At 34.4% G+C, this 21,479-nt stretch overlaps 1 long non-coding RNA gene across 1 annotated transcript; it reads left to right on the top strand.

Moving 5' to 3' along the window:
- Nucleotides 1–4,453: 4,453 nt before the first annotated feature.
- LOC135295386 (uncharacterized) lies at nucleotides 4,454–10,739 on the top strand. The gene is made up of 3 exons (XR_010357457.1): nucleotides 4,454–4,578; nucleotides 5,017–5,199; nucleotides 10,123–10,739. It is a non-coding gene; the product is annotated as an uncharacterized LOC135295386 (long non-coding RNA).
- Nucleotides 10,740–21,479: the final 10,740 nt, after the last annotated feature.

Genomic DNA, 21,479 nt, shown 5'->3' with positions numbered 1-21,479 from the left:
AAATAAATCCTTCCTAAGATTCCCCTAAAGTAGTACTTCTAATGTGAAATTATTGAAATTGAAATGCTACGCAGTAATTTAATTTCAATTAAGTCATAAGAGTATTGAATTATTCATTTATTATTATTTATATTAGCTGCCATAGTCACAATCAAATGATTATTTGAAAACGCATTTTGTAGTGTAGCTGATCACTGGAAACCCTATAAACTTTAACATCATGAAGGTCAATGAATTTACAGTGATAATGTATAATTTAACAAGATGGCCCCTAATGCAGAAAGAAAGCAATATAATAACTTGTGAAGAAAATTTCACTTGAAGAGTCAGGAGGTGATGTCAACTAGCAGAGATTTATTAGCACTTTAAGAGCCTATGACCTAAGGAACTTTAAGCAGGAGAGACATCGGTTTTATGAGTTTACTTGAGGACATATCCCTAATTAAGTGCCATAAAAAATATGCTTTAGAAATGCAATTGTTCTTTAGCGATCAGCTCTTTTAACATTAAATGACACCCTAAAAATGTAATGGTTTTCTATTAGTTGAAATAATGCTGTTTAAAAGCTCAATGGCTAGAGCAGAATGCTGTAAATTAGACAATCTATGATCTCATCGCTATTTTGACACTTGCTTTCATAAGGTTGAAAAGTCAACATCTCCCTGCAGCTCCTGCCTTTTCTAAAATTGTAAATCAAATGTTATATCATTTTTTAGGTTTACTGCAATATTGACCTTCTCTAACTCTACAAGCATGATATCACTCAGTGCACTTTCACATGTTTCTTTTCTAGAGTAAAACTCCCATTTTCTTAGTGATTTCAATTGCAATTCCTTCATTTCAGCTGAGATAACCTTGGGTTATTTGGCTTCTGGTAATATAAGAAAATTAAAGGACTTTAATTTAAAACAATAAATGTCATTTGCAAAAATCTCTAAAAGTTATTGACGGTTAAGAACTATCTCTACTTGTCCAACAGCCTTCTATTAATGGATGATGATACATGTACACTCACTACATGTTCTTCTCTCCCAAGCTCTTTTTCACTGGCTGTTCTTCACATTTATCTAAACTATCTCTCAGACTCTCAGAAAAGTTCCTGGATTCTGCTCTTCTGAGATTTGCTTTAAAACTGCTATTAGGAAAGTAATATTTAAATTGTCATGGAAATGGTAATATAAATGCTCAGTAATAACACTAGGGTTTGTTTGCTTGTTTTCCCAAGGAATTCTGCTGTAGGTTTTATTCCTCGGAGTAGAAAAGATTATCGCGTGATGAACTGCTCATAAAAACTCATTCTTCATGAAACTTGGATCTTATTTTTTTTAATTGCATTATTGTGATGAGGGTTACTTAACAAAATGCTGAGAAGACACTGTAAATGAGTTACTAACTGTTTGAATGCTACCATGTGGGAAAGGTAGCTCAGTTATTTCTATAGACATGGTGTTGTGTGTTATTTTCCATATACATTTATACAATACTTGTTTTGATAGGAATCTCAATTTCAAGAACCTTGAGTGTTAATACTACTGGTTATGATAGACAATTAGTTACTTTTGAAGTGTACCATGCTTTAAAAAATGAGAAATCCTACTTTGTGATCAGTCTGGCTGGGATGGAGCCAATTTTTTTGTAATACTATGGGTTGGTGACTGACTCAATATTGATAATGCACAATGTTTTAGCTGTTACCAAACATTCGTTGCAGAGCATCAAGATTCTTTCTTGCTCACTCTGTTCCCACTCTTTCCCCTTAGTGGTTTGCTGAAAGTACACAAGAAGCTGTAAATGGATACAGCTGAAATAGCTGACCAGTGCTGACCTAAGCATTATTCCATAACATAAGATGTGCTCAGCAATACAAGCTCATGAAAAGGAGGAGGGAGGGCAATAACCAAGATTATGATGTTTGACTTTCTAAGTAATTATTATTCATGTTTTCCTGGAAGCATGCTGGTAGGAAGTAGTGAATGTTTAGCTTTGCTTGAATACACAGCTTTTTTCTCCACCTATTTGACATCTAAATGCCTCAAGCTTTGTCCTATTTTCTCCGTGACCTATGGGAGATGGAAATGAGTGGACAGGCCTGTGGGTGCTTGACTGTTGGTCAGAGTCAACTTCCTACAAAGTCATACATTTGTGTTTACTGTTAAATGCTGATAATCAATTCATATCCACTTTAATATAAAAGTGAAAGACTTAATCAGAAAAGTAAAATTAGGAGGAAAATTATTTTTCAGATAAAAGTTTTAAGAAGATTGAATTAAATTTGTGTCACTGGAGGGAATCATTATGCTTCCTTTCTCTTCATTAAATTTGATATTATAACTGAACAACTGTATTCAACAAATCAGAAATTACTCATAATTTCACTTGGATTTTGTTTCACTAGAATAAATATAGTCCATGTCAAGTGGGGCTTTACTTTAAATATTTATATACATTTATGAAGAACATTGTTGAATACCTCTAACTTTTTAGAAAGTTGCATAAATTGTTATATTTAGTATAAAGAATAAATGAAAGAAAAGACATTGGAAACTAAAATGTAAATATTCATAATGTTCAAATTGTCATGCTAGCTCCAGATAAAATTACATGCTTATATTAAAAAACAAGGCTGGCTAACTTGAACTTTTATATTTCTCGTATTCAAACTGCCTGTAAAGATTGCAATGTGAAAGGTTACTTTCTTTGTACTCAGGCATCTTGGGTAAGACATTGTCGGCAACAGAATCCTCAGGGATTTTTCACTCCTAAAGCCAAATTTCACTTAGCTGTGCTCATAAATTTGGGTTTATTTGATTGTAAATTCTGGAAGAATAGCCAAATTTCACTTAGCTGTGCTCATAAATTTGGGTTTATTTGATTGTAAATTCTGGAAGAATAACAACTCTCACAACTCCTTCTTTTTATCTTCACCTCTTTTAAAGCCCACTTCAAGCAGAAAATCCATTCAGATTTTGCAGTAGTTTGGGTAGTGTCCTGGTTACCAAGAGAATAAAATACCTGCCCAGTTAAAAGTCTGTTTTTATAGGGAAATTTATTTCATACTTTATGGCCATACTTATTTGTAATAGTGTTTTTACAGGTGATATTATTAAGTAAATTGAGTTTATCAAATCCACTGTCAAAAATCATATTGTAGTGGTTTAGTCCCAGCTGGCAACTAAGCTCAATACAGCTGCTTACTCACTCACCACACAGCAGGATGGGGGAAAGAAACTAAAGAGTCAGAGTAGGAAAACTCATGGGTTGTGGAAAAAAAAAACAAAACAAAAAAACAAAAAAAACAAAAGCCATGCATGCAAGCAAAGCAATACAAGGAAATTATTCACTACTTCCCATCTGCATGACTACGATGCCGTGTTTTGTGCAAGTTCTTGTGCACCCCCCACCACCTTGTTGGTGGGGTGGAGTGAGAGACAGAAAAGGCCTCGATGCTGTGGAAACCCTGTTCAGCAACAACATAAACGTCCCCGTGTTATTGACACTGTTTCCAGAACAAATCCAAAACACAGCCTCATATTAATTACTATGCAGAAGATTAACTCTATTCCAATGAAAACCAACAAAGATACTTACAGCAATTTAATCTGCATCTTTCTGTCTTTGTATCACATGTTTTGAGTAGAAAGCAAATGGACCATATCATAGGATATGAAGAATAAAAAATTCCTCTCATCCCATAAAAAAAGTGGAAAAAAATGGGCAATAACTTCTCAGGTTTGGGTGTTTTTTTTTGTTTGGTTTTTTTTTTTTTCTTTTTGTTCTACTTTTATTTCCTATTTAAGGCTTCTAAATTCATCAGTGTTTCAGGAGATGGTCTCTGGCTCACTTTTTATACAACTTTAATAAAAAAAAAATCCAATATAAATAGATCACATACTTCCACATCACAGAAGAAAATTTACTAGCAGTCCTCTAGTGATTTATTTTAATGAACATCAGAATTAAACATAATGTGTAACACCTTCCAAATATGTCCAAGATCCAAACTCTTCAATAGCCTTTTTGGTGTGAGCGATGGGAGTCTAGCTATGCTTCTGTAATGGTTGATTTTTACAGTAAACACTGATCATTAGTAAAATGCCTTAAAAGAACCCTAAAAATTTATTGGTCTGGAAGGACTGGAAGAAACCAAATAATTGGTAAATGTTTAAGATCATCTTCATTGTTGCCATCTTATTGTAAAGGTTTCATACTTTCTTAGTGATATTCATGGGCAGCTCCTAATACCACTAACTCTTTCTTCTTCTCGGTACAGTCAACAAACTCTATCTTACATCTCCACCTCACATCTGGACCAGCCAACCTACTACTCTTTTACAATACCCCTCTTAATTGGATCTAGCTGTGGCCTATTAAGGGCAGGCCTGTTCTTAATGCTTGATAATTGGCACAGCTGTAACTCCTTAGGGGTGAGATTACCTTCACCACTATCTCAATTCTCCTACATTCTGTCTATCCACACTTCATAATTTGTTCTACAGTATTTTTTAAGTTTCTTGCAAATTTCCTTTATTATGCTGACAAAATTTTCATGATGATATTAACTGTTGGGTTCTATACTGGGTACTTGTTACAAGCAAATAAAAATATAAAAGTATTATGTTAGTTTGAAATATATTGAGAGAGATTGGGGGTTTTATTTTGGTTTGGTTTTTTTTCCTTTTTAATTCTTCATAGGTTTTCTGAACATCTGTTAAGAGATGTTTTATTGCCTTTTTTTATGTTTTATTTAAACTTCATTGTTCAATACTGTTTTCTGCTCTGCTTACCAGGTAAACTTATTGCCTTCTGCTGCTTCAATTCAGTCTTCCAAAATGATTTTAAACCTCCTGTTGTTTTTAAATTCTCTGCATCAATCCTTCTGTCCTAGCTTAGTTGTGGTAGAGTTAAATTTCTCCTGACTAGGTAATATAGTGGATTTAGGATGAGAAAAATGCCAATAACACACTGATATTTGAGTTGTTGCTAAGTAATGCTCACCCTAAATCAAGGACTTCTCAGGTTCCCCTGCTCTGCCAGTGAGCAGAAGAAGCTGTGAGGAAGCACAACCAGGATGGCTGACCCAAATTGACCAAAGGGATATTCCATATCACAAAACTTCATATACAGTATATAAAGTGAAGGGATATGACCAGGATGGATGGATTGCTGCTTAGAGTTGGGCTGGGCAACTGTCAGCAGGAGGTGAGCAATTGTATTGTGCTTCACCATTCTTTTTTTCCTTGGATACTGTTTCTCTCTCTTTTCATTAGAATTATTATTATTATTATTAGCATCATATTTTACTTTATTTCAGTTATGAAACTGTTCTCATCTTAACCCATGTGTTTTACCTTTTTCTGTTTCTCTTTCTTATTCTACCGGGGAGGCAAATGAGCACATGGCTGCATTGTTCATAGTCACAGGGGTTAAACCATAACACCTTTTTACTGGATTCACTCGTGGTTGCATGCATAAATATAACTTAAGTATATGAGAATTCTGAAAGTGCATGTGTGTGATCATAATTATACATCTATGCATATGTCTAACTGGAGCACATTTACTTACTTAAAATGGGTTTTATTTCAGGAATAATGTCTCAAAGTGCCAGCTATGGAATTTGCAGTTTTGATCACATCACATGTTATAAAGCCATACCTTCTGTTTCTATTATATTTTTGTATCCTATTATACTTTTATATCATATTTCTATATTTCTTAAATTTTGACTTGTACTGAAATAAATACACATGCATCCACTGGTGCAGTTCAAGGACCAGAACTAAGAAAACAACACTTCATAGGAGACAGAAAAATCCCCAAGAATTGGACAACATATAATTTTGCCTTATTTACATTTAATTTGCTTTTGAATTAGTTCCTTAAACTGGCTTAGTTTTTGACAGCTGGAAAGGCAGTTACTACTCTCGCCACACATGACTGAGGATAGAGGGACAGGCAAAAAGGATAATCTCAAATTAGACTGCTTTAAGCTGGCATGGCACCAAACTCTAAGAAAGTATGTGGCAATTTTGGCTTAGCCCAATAGAAGTTAATAGCACATATGATTATTCTTTGTAAATACAAGGAGAAAATATTAAGATAAAAGCAATAATTTCAAATATTAATAGGCATAAATCAATATAAACTGGTCATGTGTAAATTTATATTTGACTTGAAATGGGGTCTTTAAGGTGCAGTTGCTCACAATAGCAGAGGATTAAACATGGATGATTGACAAAGTCGCTTTAAGAGCCATATTCTTTGAAAAATAGAAAGGAGACAAAGCAAGCTGTAAGAAAGTGAGGATTTTAGGAGGGGCATTTCCTGAAAGTGAGGAGTGGATCTGTATATCATTAAAAATAATATATGCATAAACTATCAATATGCAAAAGGGAGTTAACATACATAAAGACATCTTGGAAGATTTGAAGCTTAAAGTAATACAGTTATATATTATGTATTATAATACATAAAAGTAATAGTTATTAAACTAAAGAAGACAGTTTCTTTAAAGTAGTAACATTGTTGTTCATTCCCTGAGATATCTGTTACGGAATTTTGAGCTGTGCATGAAACATTGGTGAATTTTGGGACACAAAATACACCTGTTGTGGTGGCTATAATATGTAGAATAATAGAATTGTTTGCATTGGAAGGAAATATTAAAGGCCATCTAGCCCAAATCTCCTGCAATAAGAAGGGACATCTTTAACTTGATCATGTTCCTCAGTGCCTCATCCAACCTCACCCTAAACCCTTCCAATAATAGGGCATTCACAACTCCCCTGAGCAACCTCTCTCAGTGTTTCACCATAAGTGTCCCTGTGTTTATCACTGCCTGTGCATTTCTTTCTTGTCCTTTACCTTGACCCACAGGCCTTTACTCATCTATGATGATCTTTTGCCTTTGTTTATTGGTTTCTTACACGTGGGGATTGAGAGACCTTTCACTCTATGAAAAATATCTTCAAAGATCTGCCAGTTCTTTTGTGCTTCCTTGTCCCTGAAGGCAGCTTCCCATGGGGACCTATTGACGAACTACTGCACGACTTCTGGAAGCATAGGAAATCTAGGAAATCCATCCTCAATCTTTTATCACTTATTAAACTCTTTTTTCTCTTAATTATTGTTTTTGTTTGTTTTTTTTTTCCTTTTTCTGTTCTGTTAACACAGATAGTTGCTGTGATTGGAAAGGGTTATAATATGCATTGTTCATTTGGATATCAGCATGAGCCTACATGAATCATTATTTGCATTTTGCACACTCTTCTCCTTAAGTATTAAATTGATCCCAAAACTAAATGATTTAAAAACATTACTAATGCTGCAATCTCAAGTGCTCAGAAGTAGGAATACCACAGTGAATACTGCCTGTGGATATTTAATTTGATCCCTCTGTGTGTAAAGGTGCTGAAGGGTAAAGTGAAGATTGCGGAAACAGTTTATCTGTGCAATAAATTGTTAGGCACCTACGTTAAATCAGAATTCAGACAGATGGATGCAATTAAAGACTGGCTTGCTCCCAAGCTGAGAAAGCAGACACAGCCCTTTATAGGAATGATTTCTCTTCCACTTTGACTCCATGTCTTCACCTATGACCAAACCATGCAGGAAGGGAAGGCTAGAAAATAAAGTTTGCACTGACCATTTAAGGACTATTTATAGACTAAAGAAAGCCAGAAACGGTGGAGATTTTGACAATATTCTTGAGTTTTCCAGGCATGCTTTTAAATTCTAGACAGCGAATGAGTGAAAAAGAGAGTTTCACACATCCTTACTTATTCTTTAAAAAAATAAAAAATATTTGTGTTGATATAGTTGAAATGTCAACAAATGCGATATTAAAATAGGAGACATTTTGCTTTTGAATAAAGCAAAGTGTTTGAAACACAGAAAATTATGTAAACAAAACCCTACATGGGTGAATATTAATTTACAATAAACTGTATTTAATGCCGACTCTTTCACTGGCAGACCAGAAGTCAAGAGAATAAGAAACTAAAAAAACAATAAAGAATTTTTACAAAAACATCTAGTAAAGCTTCTGGTAAAGTTTGTGCATTTCAAAGCTATTTGAGCTATACCCGGTCTAAAAGTCTGTGAGAGGTTTTTCTTTCTCATTTTTAAATCAGTTATGAAATGATGGTATGGGAAAAAAATATGGGTAGAGCAATCTAGCCTAAAGTTGGTCTTATCAGAAGGAAGTTCTGCATTCAGAAAATAAAATAAAAATTAATGATAATATATTTTCAGAGCTAGATAATTTTACTGACTTATATTGTTAGAGGGCTGAGGATTTTAATCCATCATGGTCCCCACTGTTTTTTACTATTATTATCTTTCCTCCTCTCTTTCCATTTTGTTTTGTTTTGTTTGTTGGGAGGTTTTTACTGTAAAATATTTTATTAAATCCATTCTTCCTTGCTATGAAGTTTTTGGCAATTTTATTAAGGGAGATGAAATGTTAATATAAACTAAGATCTTTAGGAGGTTTTGAATATAATAACATTTAATTTAGTAATTGAAGCTTGAAACTATCCCCTTACTTGTCAATCTAAAATAATTTTTGCAAGATAGGTAGTGCAGGGATCTGTGTTATATGGGGTGGTTGAGAGAAGCTCATAGATTTAGAATAAATTGCTTGATTATTTAATTTGTCTCTTCATATTCTTCTGTTTCCCTCTGAATGCCCTGGATAGCACAGCTCTAATCACTGGGGACATTATGGCTGAATATATTTTGCTTTTTTAAGGCATAAGTTATTGGGTAAATTTTAAAATTTTTCTTCTGTTTTGATTAACTTTGCAAAAACAGGTCAAAAAATATTTTTCACTTTAGAAAATATATGTAGGAATCTTGAGGCTGATAATTTAAAAATCTGCAATACACAGTATTTAATTATTCTTAAGGTGCATACTAAGCCCTAACTAAATCAAGCTGCACCCAAAACCATTAGTATCAGAAAATATCAAAATACCCACTTCGTACTAAAATCAGCGTATGTTTCTTGAAAACCAATTAGCTAAAGGTGAGATTCTCAATTTAAACTCTTGCATAAAGTTGCCTGTAGAATTGTTAGACCATTATGTTTTAACTTGACCTGCTGTTAGGCTAATTACTGACTGCCAATATCATTAGATCAGGTAATATTAAGCACCAACCTTTTCCAAAATTAGTCTAATTTAGCCCTTTCATAAAGCTTAGCCCATTGTTTTTTGTATTATTTATACCCTTAGTCTTCTCAGCCATCAAATGGATTGATGATGATGTGATTTTCAGTTAAATAAAGTGTGAAAAAATAGCTGCTGACTATAGACTAGGTGACCTGATCGAGTGGCTGCTAATTAATTCAGAAAAAGTCTTCAGATTTGTTTTTCTTCTGAGAACTAGGACACTACAGGTTCACAGATATTGTAGATGGTTTCCCAAGTCACTTAACATAAGTCACAAGCATCTCGATTTGAACGTTTTGCATTCAAATTGGAACAATTCTATACCCAAAGTACATGGTACTTAGTGAAAATTGACATGGCAAATAATCTCATATTGGGTTGGTCATTCTCAAGTAACATTTTTATTTTAATTAAAGCACTTATTATGGTCTTTTTGGAGGAAAACGTCAGAGCAATTTAAAATTTTAGAATAAATTATGAGGGCTGTAAAAGACAATTTTATGTACACATACATATGCATGTTTTGTGGGATTACTGAGGGAAATTTTGCATTTACCCACTCAAATTGCTACCAATATCTGTGCCAGAAGTAGATTTGCATGTATGCAATGAGGGCTGTCATTTATGCGTTGTTAGGTTTAACTACTGTTGCAGTTTAGCCCAGGTAGGCATCTAAGACCCACAGAGTTTCTCTGCTTGCTTCCCCTTGGGGGGATGGGGGAGACAACTTGAAAGGTAAAAGTGAGAAATCTCTTAGGTGGGATTAAGGGCAGCTCAAAAAGTAAAACAAAAGCTGTGCACACAAGCAAAGCCAAACAAACAATTCATTCACCACTTCCCATGGGCAGCAGGTGCTCAGTCATCTCCAGGAAAGCAGGGCCCCATCGCACAGAACACTCGGGAAGACAAACACCATAAATCTGAATGTCTCCCCTTCTTCATCCTCCAGCTTTATATACTCCGTATGATACCACCTGTTGTGGAATATCCTGTGGTTAGTTGGGTGCCGCTGTCCTGGCTGTGTCTTCTCCCTGTTCCTGTGGACCTGCAGCTTCCTCACTGGTGGGGAGAAGCAGACAAGAAAGACAAGCAGAAAAAGCCATGGCTCTGTGCTGAGTAATGGGCAACACACCCCTATGTTATCAATGCTGTTTTGCTCATAAACCAAAAATCCTATGAGCTACTGTGAAGAAAATTAACTCTCAACCAGCCAAACACAGTACAACTTACAATTTAATAGATTAGAATGCTAAGTCTGCAACTGAAATAATAATACATTTGTGAGAAGAAGAATCTGAGAGTACTTTTGAATAACCCAGTCTCCATAATAGCTTCATTCCCTCAGGATAAGTCAAAGATTATGCCCACCAGTAAGTACTTGAAAAAATAGGGCAAATAGCTTAAGTTTTGCCAATTTTACTGTATCTTAGTACTAGTAGAGTTCTGTCTGTTTAAAATATGGAGGTTTTGTATTCACTATCAGCACAGTTTTAAGTCCATTCCATAGAGAAAAAAATGTTTTTTAAAAAAAGACATTTATAATATGTTTGCCCATTATTTACAAACATGAAGACGTTAAGCTTAATATTAGCATTATATATATATATATATATATATATATATATATATATATATAAGCATTAATATAAGGTGGAAAAATAGAAGAGAGAGAGGAATAAGGAACAAAGAAGAAAATAAAAAATATATTTTTTTCCTGTCCTCATGTGTCACTATAAAATTTACAAAGGAAATAGTGCTATTGTGTCCTTATTTTAAACCTTCTGTAAAACAATGTGATTTAATGCATCAATCAAAGGGTATTGTGATGATTTTATTACAGACATTCTAATATAAGCCTGCTATAATAACCAACTTGCTGCAATTCATAATTATGCAGGATTAAATGCAGATTTTGTATAGATCAAAACATATTGCTTCTTGGGATTGTCTTTAAAAAATTAGTTTTTTTAATAAACTAATATCAAAATGTATATACATTTAAGTGACATTATTTCAACTTTTTTAAGCATTTTTTCCAGATGATAAAGAAAGCCAAAATAAAATATTGTTTCTATCCACTTAATTTTTTCCTTGCTGGAGATTTAGAAAAAGTCTTTGGTATCTAAAACTGAAATTGGCTAGTTCTGAGCTAGACAATCAAAATATAGCAATTCAAACATCACACCCCAGTAGCTGCCTAGACATGCTTTATTTAATCTGAAAGTCATTTGAATACTCCCAAGAGCCTAAGCTGCTATCAAAGCACACAGGATGCATACAAACACTACATCATCACAAAATGGGATAACAGCTGTTTTCTTATTTAATTTTTTTTTAAAAAACGTTACTATTTATGCAGCATTGTTACTAAAACCACTTACCTCAATAAATAGAAAATATTTTTAATACACCCACTCAAGATTAAGCATTGGAAAACCACATTTTCCCTGTAGAATGTACAATCAATCATCTAGAGTTTGCACTGCATGTTGGACAGACAGTGACAAAAGAAAGAAAGTTATTTAAAGGGGTTTCTGTTCAGGCTGAACCACACTCAAATTAGGGTTTTAAGGAGAAATTTAAGTGCCTAAATTTAGATATCAACTTCTATTTGAACCATCAAGTATCTGAGATAGCTCCAGTATCCTGGCAGACCAGACATAGAAGCTTAAGAAGGCCCACAATCTGCTTGGTGTACAGGTAAGTTACAATTCTGTCTAAAATTATATTAGGAATGTGCTTAAACGTTCAAATCATGCTCCAATAATATATTGGAACATTTGAATCTGTGGTGTTTTTAATTTGTGGTGGTTTTTTTAAATTTTTGATTTTTTTTTGGCCAGAACTCCATCAGCATGTAGAAGAGAATTTTGATCTTTTTAAACATTAAGATTTTAATTGTTTGAGGGCTCTATAAGTCTTTACATGAAATGCAAGAAGCATTTTCCAAAACCTTTTCATTTCCATTTCAGATAGTTTACAGCATGTTATAAAGAATGTGCAATTAATAAATTATTAATGCTTATAATGCATAAATAATAAATACTACATTATTTTGAACTTAAATCAGCATTGTTGCATTATTAAAACATCATCAAAAAGGCATATTATGAAACACATTTTAAACCTTGATTGTCATTTAACTTATTTGTTCATTAAACATCTTATACAATGGGTTACAGAAAAAAGGAGTTGTAAATCACAGGAAAAACTTCTCAAAGATTGTCAAATATAATCCAGAAAGGTCTGTGACTAGATTTTTCATGAAAAGATTTAAATCTATGTTTGATACATTAACAGATAACCCAAATGTAGATAAGTTTGTACTGCTAAACATGTGGAAGCCAGGGACTTGGACAGTGAATTTGCACATCTGTTTTAGAAAGAGCTAGTTGGAGGAGTTCAAACCAGAGCCAGTTCAAACCAGAATGACCTCAGAATGAAGATGCATGCGCAATAAGGAAACCTGTATTCATGTCCCACTTCCGAAGCTGTTTTAACCTTACAGATAACTCACGTGATGACTGTGTTAAAAACAGTACCAGCAGTTTATTAATGTGTTTTACAATGCAGTAAATTATGTTAATATTTCTTATTTTGAGCCATAACCAGTCAATAAGTTGCTGAGAGGAGTCTCATTGTCACTAGCCCTTCTCCTCGTGGGAGACTTCAATTTCCAAGATGTCTGCTGGAAATAGAATACAGAGGAGAGAAAACAGTCAGGGTGGTTCCTGGAGTGTGTGGAAGATAACTTCCTAACACAGTTGGTGACGGAACCAGCTAGGGTAGATGCTCTACTGAACCTGGTTGTGAGCACAGAAGTGTGTGATATGATGAAAAAGTGATATGATGGCTGGGGTCTTTCTTGGGCAGAGCAATAATGAAATTACAGAGTTTATAATTCTTGAAGAGGTGCCAGCAGAACTTCCTTTGACTTCTGGTGGGCAGACTTTGCTGGGCTTAGGGGACTGGTTGAAAAGGTTCTTTCTGAGACAGTTCTAAAGGGCAAGGGAAATTGAAAGTCTAAATATTCATCATGAAGGATATTCTAAAGGTGCAGGCACGGATTGGCCCCATAGGGCCTCAAGTGATATTGCACAGGGTTCAGTATTGGGGCCAGTTCTGCTCAGTAATTTTATCAGTGATCTGGATGAGGGGGTAGAGTGCACCCTCAGTAATTTCACAGATGAAACTAAGCTGGGCAGGAGCATGGATCTGTTGGAGAGTGGAGGGATCTGGACAGCTGGATGCGCTAAGGCCAACTCTATAAGGTTAGATAAGGTGAAGAGCCAGGTCCCACCTTTGTGTCACAACAGCCCCCTACATCATTACAGGCTGAGGGAAGAGAGGCTGGAAAGCTGCTAAGGAGAAAAAGACTTGAGAGTGCTGGTCGACAGTGGATGAACACGAACCAGGCAGAGTCCCCATGAGCCAGAAGAGGACCCAGGTGGCCAATAAAGCCAGTGGCAATGTGGCCTGTATCAGAAATTGTTTGGCCAACAGGATTAAGATAGAGATTGCCACCCTGTACTTAGCACTGCTGAGGCTGAGGCCACACCTTGAATCCTGTGTCCAGCTGTGGGCCTCACAGTATAAGACAGATATTGAGGCTCCAGAGTGTTTCCAGAGAAGAGCCATGGAACTGGTGAAGGGCCTGGAGTACAAGTCTTATGAGGAACAACTGAAGGAGCTGGTCCCTCATCTTCAGAAAAAGAGCCTCAAGGTATAACATTTTTCTCTTTATAATTACCTGAAAGAAGGTTGTAAAGAAAAAAGAGTAGATCTCTTCTCCCAGATAAAAAGTAATAGGACAAGAGGAAACAGTATCAAGTTGTGCAAGAGATTTAGGAAATAATTCTGCATGGAAAGGGTTGTCACGCATTGAAACAGGCTGCCTTGGGAAGAAGTTGAGTACACTCAACACACTGGAAGTATGTAAAATATATGTCGATATTGCACTTAGAGAGATGCTTTAGTGTTGGACATATCAGTGTTAGATTAAGGGTTGAATCAGATGATCTTAAAGGTCTTTTCCAGCCTGAGTTTCCATGATTCTATAGCATGATGAATATTAGCAGTATAATCAGACTATTGTTACAATATAGTAAAAAGGTTTATGTTTCAGAGGAAATATTACAAAAATATGGGGTTTTGAAGGTTTTTAAAAGAAGTCCTACCCATTTTTATACTAATTACTTCTCCCTTTTTTTCCATGTAGTTACTTGTTTATTCCTATTAAACATATTTTTGCCTTCTTATATAGAATGTATATATCTTCTGTAGCTTAAGTTTGACTGTCTGTTTGATTGATGGTTTTGTTTAAAGGGTAGAGTATTTGTGTCCAAGAGATTTTGCATATTTAAAGTTGTCCTAATAAGCACCACAAATGGTGACTAGCCTTTTAGTCTCTAAATCTGATAGAAACTCTAAGATTTTTTAGATTACAGGGGAAAAAGGATAAAATAATGCATCCGGAAGAAAAGAAATTATTCAGAAGACAATCCTGAGTTACCAGATTTAATCCTTGGGCAAGTCCAGCTACTACTTTTCATGCATTTTGCACCATTTCATTTTCAAAATTTTTAAAGGCTCTACTGTTAATCTGTATTAACATACCTGCTTAGTAAATGATCAGTATTAATTTGAGTGATTTTTTTGATTCTAGAAGTTTCCTTAGTTTAACTTCATATGAACCACCTATCTGACTGGCAGAACACAGCAAGTCATGTTTTATTTAATTTAGAGGGTAACATTCTGAGAACAGATTGCTTATAAAGTTTCATTTACATTTATGTACTTAATAACAACATTAATTATTCTATGAGGTTACAAATAGCTCTTAGGAAATGGTTTGTACCTTCGTGTCTCATTAATCTAATTTTATCTGTTAGTTTAAGTTTACATGGTGTCATGAAACACAAGAATATGCATCCTACTTTCTAGGATAAGCGGGTGAGCAGTTTCGTGATTCATTAATATCAGCTAATAACACAAAAAAGGCTTCTGGACACCAACTACTTTTACACCTTTCAGCAGAAGCTAAAATATATACCAATGGAAGAATTTTTGTTTCAAAAAATGCAGGTGTCCTGGTTTTGGCCAAGACAGGGTTAATTTTTTCTGAGAGGGGGCAGTGGCTGAAGGGGTGTGCCTAGGCCCCAGATGCTGTTCAATACATCACATAATTGCTGAGGGAAGATACTTCCTTCTAAGAGGAAGTGTGTTCCTTGTGGTGGACAAACTTGGTGAGCGGATTGATCTCTTATTGTTGGGTTTATTTCTGTGTAAAGTGTTTATTTGTCTTGCACTTTTTTTTATTAATACAGTTAATATTACTGATTGTTTTTTTTTATCTCGTTGCTGTTTCCAGAAAATTGTTCATATCTCAACTCTTGATCTTTGCCTTTTGTGCTTCCAATTAGAGTGGGAGAGAAAGTGAGTGGTGATGTGGCTTTAGCAGGAGTATTAAATTGGAGATTAACATTCCTAATCCAGGACACCAGGAAAGAGAGTTATATCACTCAGACGATTCCTTTTAGAGTGTTCCTTAATTAAAATATTAGAGTGAAAAATCTCTCTTATTTTTACCTTTTATATATCATCTTGTGTATTATGCTGAAATAAAAGCTTCTTAACACTGTGTAACTTACATCTAGGTTACTAAATTAGTCACCTAATTTAGATGTTCCTGTGGCTACAAAATATGTGCTTTGATTGTATAGGCAGCGCATAGTGTCAGGGACTTCTGATGGCCCCCTGAGGACAATTTAGAATGTGAGGATTTTTCTAGTCATTGAATAGGAAAATGAGACATTTCAGTGGAAAGTGTAAGTGCTTGTACACATTTAGTGAGAAACCAAATAAAAATGGCCTGGGGGGATATGTGACTGTGTGTATGTTCTGGAGTCACATCTGATTATACAGTCAGCTAGGGTTTTAGATTTCAGAACATTTGCAAATAAGGTCTAATACATTTTTTTTCCCCCTGCTTGTCAAAACAGTTCCCAGATGTATAAAATTTGGACTAAAAGTTCCCTTCTACCAGAGTGTGTATGCATTCATTTCTCTTTATTTTACAACAGTTCTTCAAATATTAGGCTATGTAATACCCTAGGACAACAATCTTCAGCCTTAAATTTAAGCTAAGCTACAAAGGAGAGATTGTAACTTCAAAGTTTCAGAACTAAAGTAAGCAGAGGAGAAGGTTGTGTTGTCTAAACAGGAATATTAATCTAGAACTTAGGTGGAAAACAGAAGTGTATGCACTTTGGAAACCAAGACAGGTGACATCGAAGGACTACAGAGATGCTGTTTGCACTGTAGGGAGAAAATTTGTTCAGCCCAACCGTGACCCTTTAAAATATGTTCCTTATTTGACAGAAGAAGGATATTTAATTTTTTATTTTCAGCCAAGTGGTTTAGTACTATACTTTATGACTATATTTATATAAAGAAATATTTACTGTCCTTAAGATGAATTGGTGTAGTTCAACTAGAAACCTAGGTTAGATAGTAATTCCTAAAACGATTTTAGCAGTTAGTTAGTATAGATGACCTCCTGACAGTGGTTGTACCAAGCTGTAACCTTGCTAAATTTATGTGCTCTATCTAGTCTATTTCATCTTACCATTGCAATCTTTAAATAAAATATTTTCCTTTTGTATAAGGTTTTTAGACTTCTGGGGTGCAGTTTTGGTTTATTTACTTGTGTTTTGTTTGCTATCCTCTTTCACCCTAAGACCATTAACTTTTTCCCTCATCTGCAGTATATTTCAAAGTATGTTTCGCAAACGAAAATTTATATTAACTACCTCAATTAAAGATGGTAAAGGAATAATTACTTAAAGAATACACTTGCCTATCTCAAAACACTGTCAAGGCCACAGAAAGAACTCGCCATAAGTTAAATCACCGAAGTGCTAACTTGAGGTAAGCACAAAAGGGAGAAATTTGTGAGAGAAAAGTTCTAATTCCAGGGTTGGCAAGACAGATCTGGATATGCTCCTAGTTAATGCATCCAAACAAATATCCCACTGTAGAAATCTGTGGGAAAGGAAACAACTGCTTATACATATGCCAGCATAAATTATGGCAATGGCATCTACGCTCTGTGGATACCCAAAATTTATAAAGGCGATATCTCCAGAAGAACAACTCCAAGACCCCCACCACTGAGAAGAGCAGGGTGAAGAAGGGTCTGCAGGACACTGTAGGATCCATGCAGTGGTGGTAACTATCTTCTGGGTAATCTTCCTGTCTCTCTCTCTCTTTCTCCCACCCCTGCCTCTTTGCTGTTTCTGTCTCTTCTCTCCTTTACTGTCAAATAAAATCTGCATTATTGACTTCAGCATATGCTCTCACCTTATTTTGGGCAGAAGCATTTCTTAATAATCATAAGAAAAGGCTGAAAAGAATGAAGCCTTTGTTTTTCTAGCACATATCAAAATTAAGAGAGGTGATACAGACTTTTTCTTCAGAAAAAGTACAAAAAATACAAGAGTACATGTATTACTTTGAGAATAATACTACTATCAGACTTTTACTGGAAAACTAAGTTCTACAAACTTCAGCATAATTTCACAGATTCATTCTACTTTCTTTGTACTTTTCGTCAAATAGTAATCATGGAGATAGTAAGGAAAAGAGCAATCTCAATAACTATCAAATGAAAGTGCAGATGTCTATCAGCTGTATCTACTAAATGCAAATGCAGACATTTATATGTATTTATAAATAAAAAATCCCTGACACATTTATGTATTTGATAGAAAAGGTAAAATTTGTTCTGATTCTTTGTTGTGTAATATTTTAAATAATATAATATACTCAAGGACTAGAAAACAACCTCTTATAATTAATAATACTTTAAAAGGAGCAACAGAAAATCCTCACAACCCCATAATTTATGTGTTATATAAGCTTACTTACACAATGTGTCGAGTGGAATTACTGCATTCTGAAATTTGCATATGATTGCTTTGTCTTCAGATTTTTAAAAAGTGACTTAAAAGGATTTGTTCTGTAAGCAGTGACATGGAGTAAAGCTGTATTTTGATGTAATGAAGATTACAAAACCATGTACATGTTGATCAGTGGAGTATCTGACCTGATTTTAGCTAGTTAATCTCAACTGCTGTTGCTAATTGCTTATATACTAAAAGTTAGACATTTCTTTTCTATTTTTTAGCATTAAAAACAAGAAAGATGTTTGAAAATACTGTTGTGTTCATGGGATTATAGGTATCATCTTTGTATAATCAGTTAAAATAATTTTAAAATATTAGACCTCTTCTTATTGAAAATATTAAGTCATTTATCACTATTATCTGGGAACTGTCCTCAGCTACTTTCTTATTTATCTGCAGAAACTTTAACAAAAGTTTAATTGTTCTTATAACTAAGTGAATTCATCCAAGAAATTATAGGCATTAAAAGTAAGATTAAAAATCTTATGCAATTCAGTAAAATTTCATTTAGGTTAAAGGAAGAATAGTTTGCATTTCATGAGTAGATTTGCACTTGTTATATGGAGATATATGGTTAAAGAGGCTATTAAGGAAAAGCCATAGGCCCTCAAACAATTTAGTGAAGCTAATTATCTTTTTTCTGTAAAAAATAACTTGTAATACATATTCATATCAATTATGATGTAAACAGGAGAATTCTTAGAATATATTATTAAAAGAAATTGTTTGAATACTTTCCCTTAGTAGCCATCATTACACCTCTAAATCTCTGAACTTAGTCTTTAATAATGCAACTTTTGACTTCCTCATTTTTTTTTCTGCATTTGAATAGACATTTTTAGAAATGTTTTTGACGCTCATTATTTTTAAAGAATTTTTTAGTTGATTACTACTGGTAACACTATTGAATAGTATAGTTGTTTTAAGAAATATTAGTACTCTTCTGTTCCGCAAAATTTTTTTTTTTTACCTCTACATTCAAGCTGCATCTACCAACCTGGAATCAGTCTAGCTGTCTGGTTTTGTGCTGAGGAGCCTGGCAGGATGATGAGACCCCACAGGGTGCATGGTCCATCATACCTTTTCTGGAAGGCATTCCTTGAGTAAGCCTTCCTTGGTATTTTTCTTAGAAACATTAAGCTGAAGCCACATACAGAGTCAAGGTATGGAATAACAGCTCTACTTTCTCTGTGCTGATGGATGGCGAGAGCCCTCCCACTAGACCAGTCTTTTCAATTGCTAGGAAAAATGCTGGTTAGCTCATACAAAATCATGCTAGGGAGCATGACCTGGGCCAGTATCTGAGCCTATTTTGTGGACTGGATTCATTGCAATCTTCCTGCAGAGATTCAGACCTATATTGGAAACAAAGAAATGTTTTGTATACACTTAGGAAAGGAAAAAAAAAAACAACCCAACACTGCAAATTTGCCTAAATGTCTATGACTGCTATCTTGTCTTTTTCCCCCAGTCTCATAGAATGAGATACAGGCATCCGAGCTCTTACTGTAGCATAAATCTAGTATTTCTTCAAGTCTTATTTGCTTCAAGGTAATTGCCATATTTGAAGAAAGAAAACCTAGATATCCCCTGAGATTGTTTAAAAATCAAACTTCTGCACGTAGCTTAAATGTTGCTGTAATAATTGACAATAATGTCCTTTTGTTTTCTAATAATAAAGGTTATTTAAAACTTTTTAGAACACTTATTTGGCAGAGTTTTCTAAGTAGTTGAAAAAACCTTGTTAGAATACAGTAGTTTTCTCTTGTATAGGTAAAAGCAGATTTTTATTAATTAATGTTTTCTTATTGTTTTAAGACACTTTCCTTGCCTGGAGTGTTAAGCTTTTCAGAACCATCCACTAGTCCATATCTAATTATGGCACTCTTACAAAATACATGCAACAAGAACATAAGAGGCAGCTGAAACAAGCTTTGAAGAGATGAGCAATATTTGTAACCATTTGTTGAGACTATGTCTGAAAACAAGCAAACATTCAGCAAACAAACAAATGAACGTAACAGACTAAAACATATTTAGACTCAGAAGAATTCCCTATAATAAAGCCTAACTAGATTTGCTAGAATTATTTTTGAGGAGCAGATCCATGCTTTGAATTCTGGAACCCTTACATATGAAGAGAATAAAATTCATTATGAACACTGAAATAAGAGGAAATTCATTAATGACATTACCACATCAAGCCTTAAAAAGGGATTTTTGGGAATTTTTAGAATTAACAAAATCCCTGAAAATTCATTGAATTTACATATGTTGTTTAGTTGTACAGACACAGTGATTGTTACTATGCAATAAAAGCAACCTGGAAATTCCTCAGTAATGTTTCCTTCTCTAACAACTTTTCAGTTAAAAAATTGTCAGGCTCATTTCCTGAACACTGTAAATCCATAGGATAATTCAATTGAGAAGTTACCTCAGGAGGTTTCTTGTCCACTCTCCTGTTCAAAGCAGGGACAGGCCTGAGATAATACCAAGTTGCTCAGTGTTTTGTTCAGTTGGATCTTGAAAATGACCAGCTTTCTTGGGAAAGCCTGCTGCACTGAGTGACTGCTTTCAAGGTGAACTAATGTTTTCATTCTCTGCCCATTGCCTCTCATCTTCCCACCATGAATCAGTGTGAACAGTCTGGCCTGGCTGACCTTTAATGTTAGGAAATACTAAATTTACAGATGCATTTTAAGAATATTTTATATTGGCTTAACCTATGATTAAAACTGCAGATTCAATTCTCTTGGAATTCCCAGTTATTCCAAATAAGCCTTTGAGCTTCTGACTCAAACTCAGAATATTTTAATCTAATGCAGGTGTATAAATAACTTTGAAGATAAAAATTGTTTTCTGAAACTGATGATTGATGAAATCATCTTAAACATCTTTCATTCATAAAGCCAAGGTTTTAGTTTTTTGTTTTTTGTTTTGCTTTTTTTGTTTTTGTTTTTGTTTTTTTTTTTTTTTTTTTTATTTCTTCCTCCAGCTTTATACATATAAAATAATAGTCTGAGTTAGAAGAGATCAAAGATCTAGCTTTAAGGCCCCCTGCTGTGTGCAGGAGTGCCTCCCACTAAATCAGGGCCCCATCCAGCCTGGCCTTGACATAAATCCTGACTAGTTTAGAAAAAAAAATTGGTTTTAACATAGAAAATGCAAATTTTTTTATAATAACTTTATCTTTTTAAATTAAGGTTGAAAGATAAAGTGTGTATGCAGTGAGTTTAAAATATTTTTAATATCAAGGGTACTTGACATCAAATGTGGTCAAAACTGTATGATTATAATAAGACCTAGTATATTACCTTGGGTTTTTTTTTTCTTTCCAATC

Source organism: Passer domesticus, chromosome 2 (assembly GCF_036417665.1).
Source record: "Passer domesticus isolate bPasDom1 chromosome 2, bPasDom1.hap1, whole genome shotgun sequence".
NCBI classification, from domain to species: domain Eukaryota; kingdom Metazoa; phylum Chordata; class Aves; order Passeriformes; family Passeridae; genus Passer; species Passer domesticus.
The sequence above is the reverse complement of the archived record's forward strand: the minus strand, read 5'-3'. Positions and strand labels throughout refer to the sequence as shown.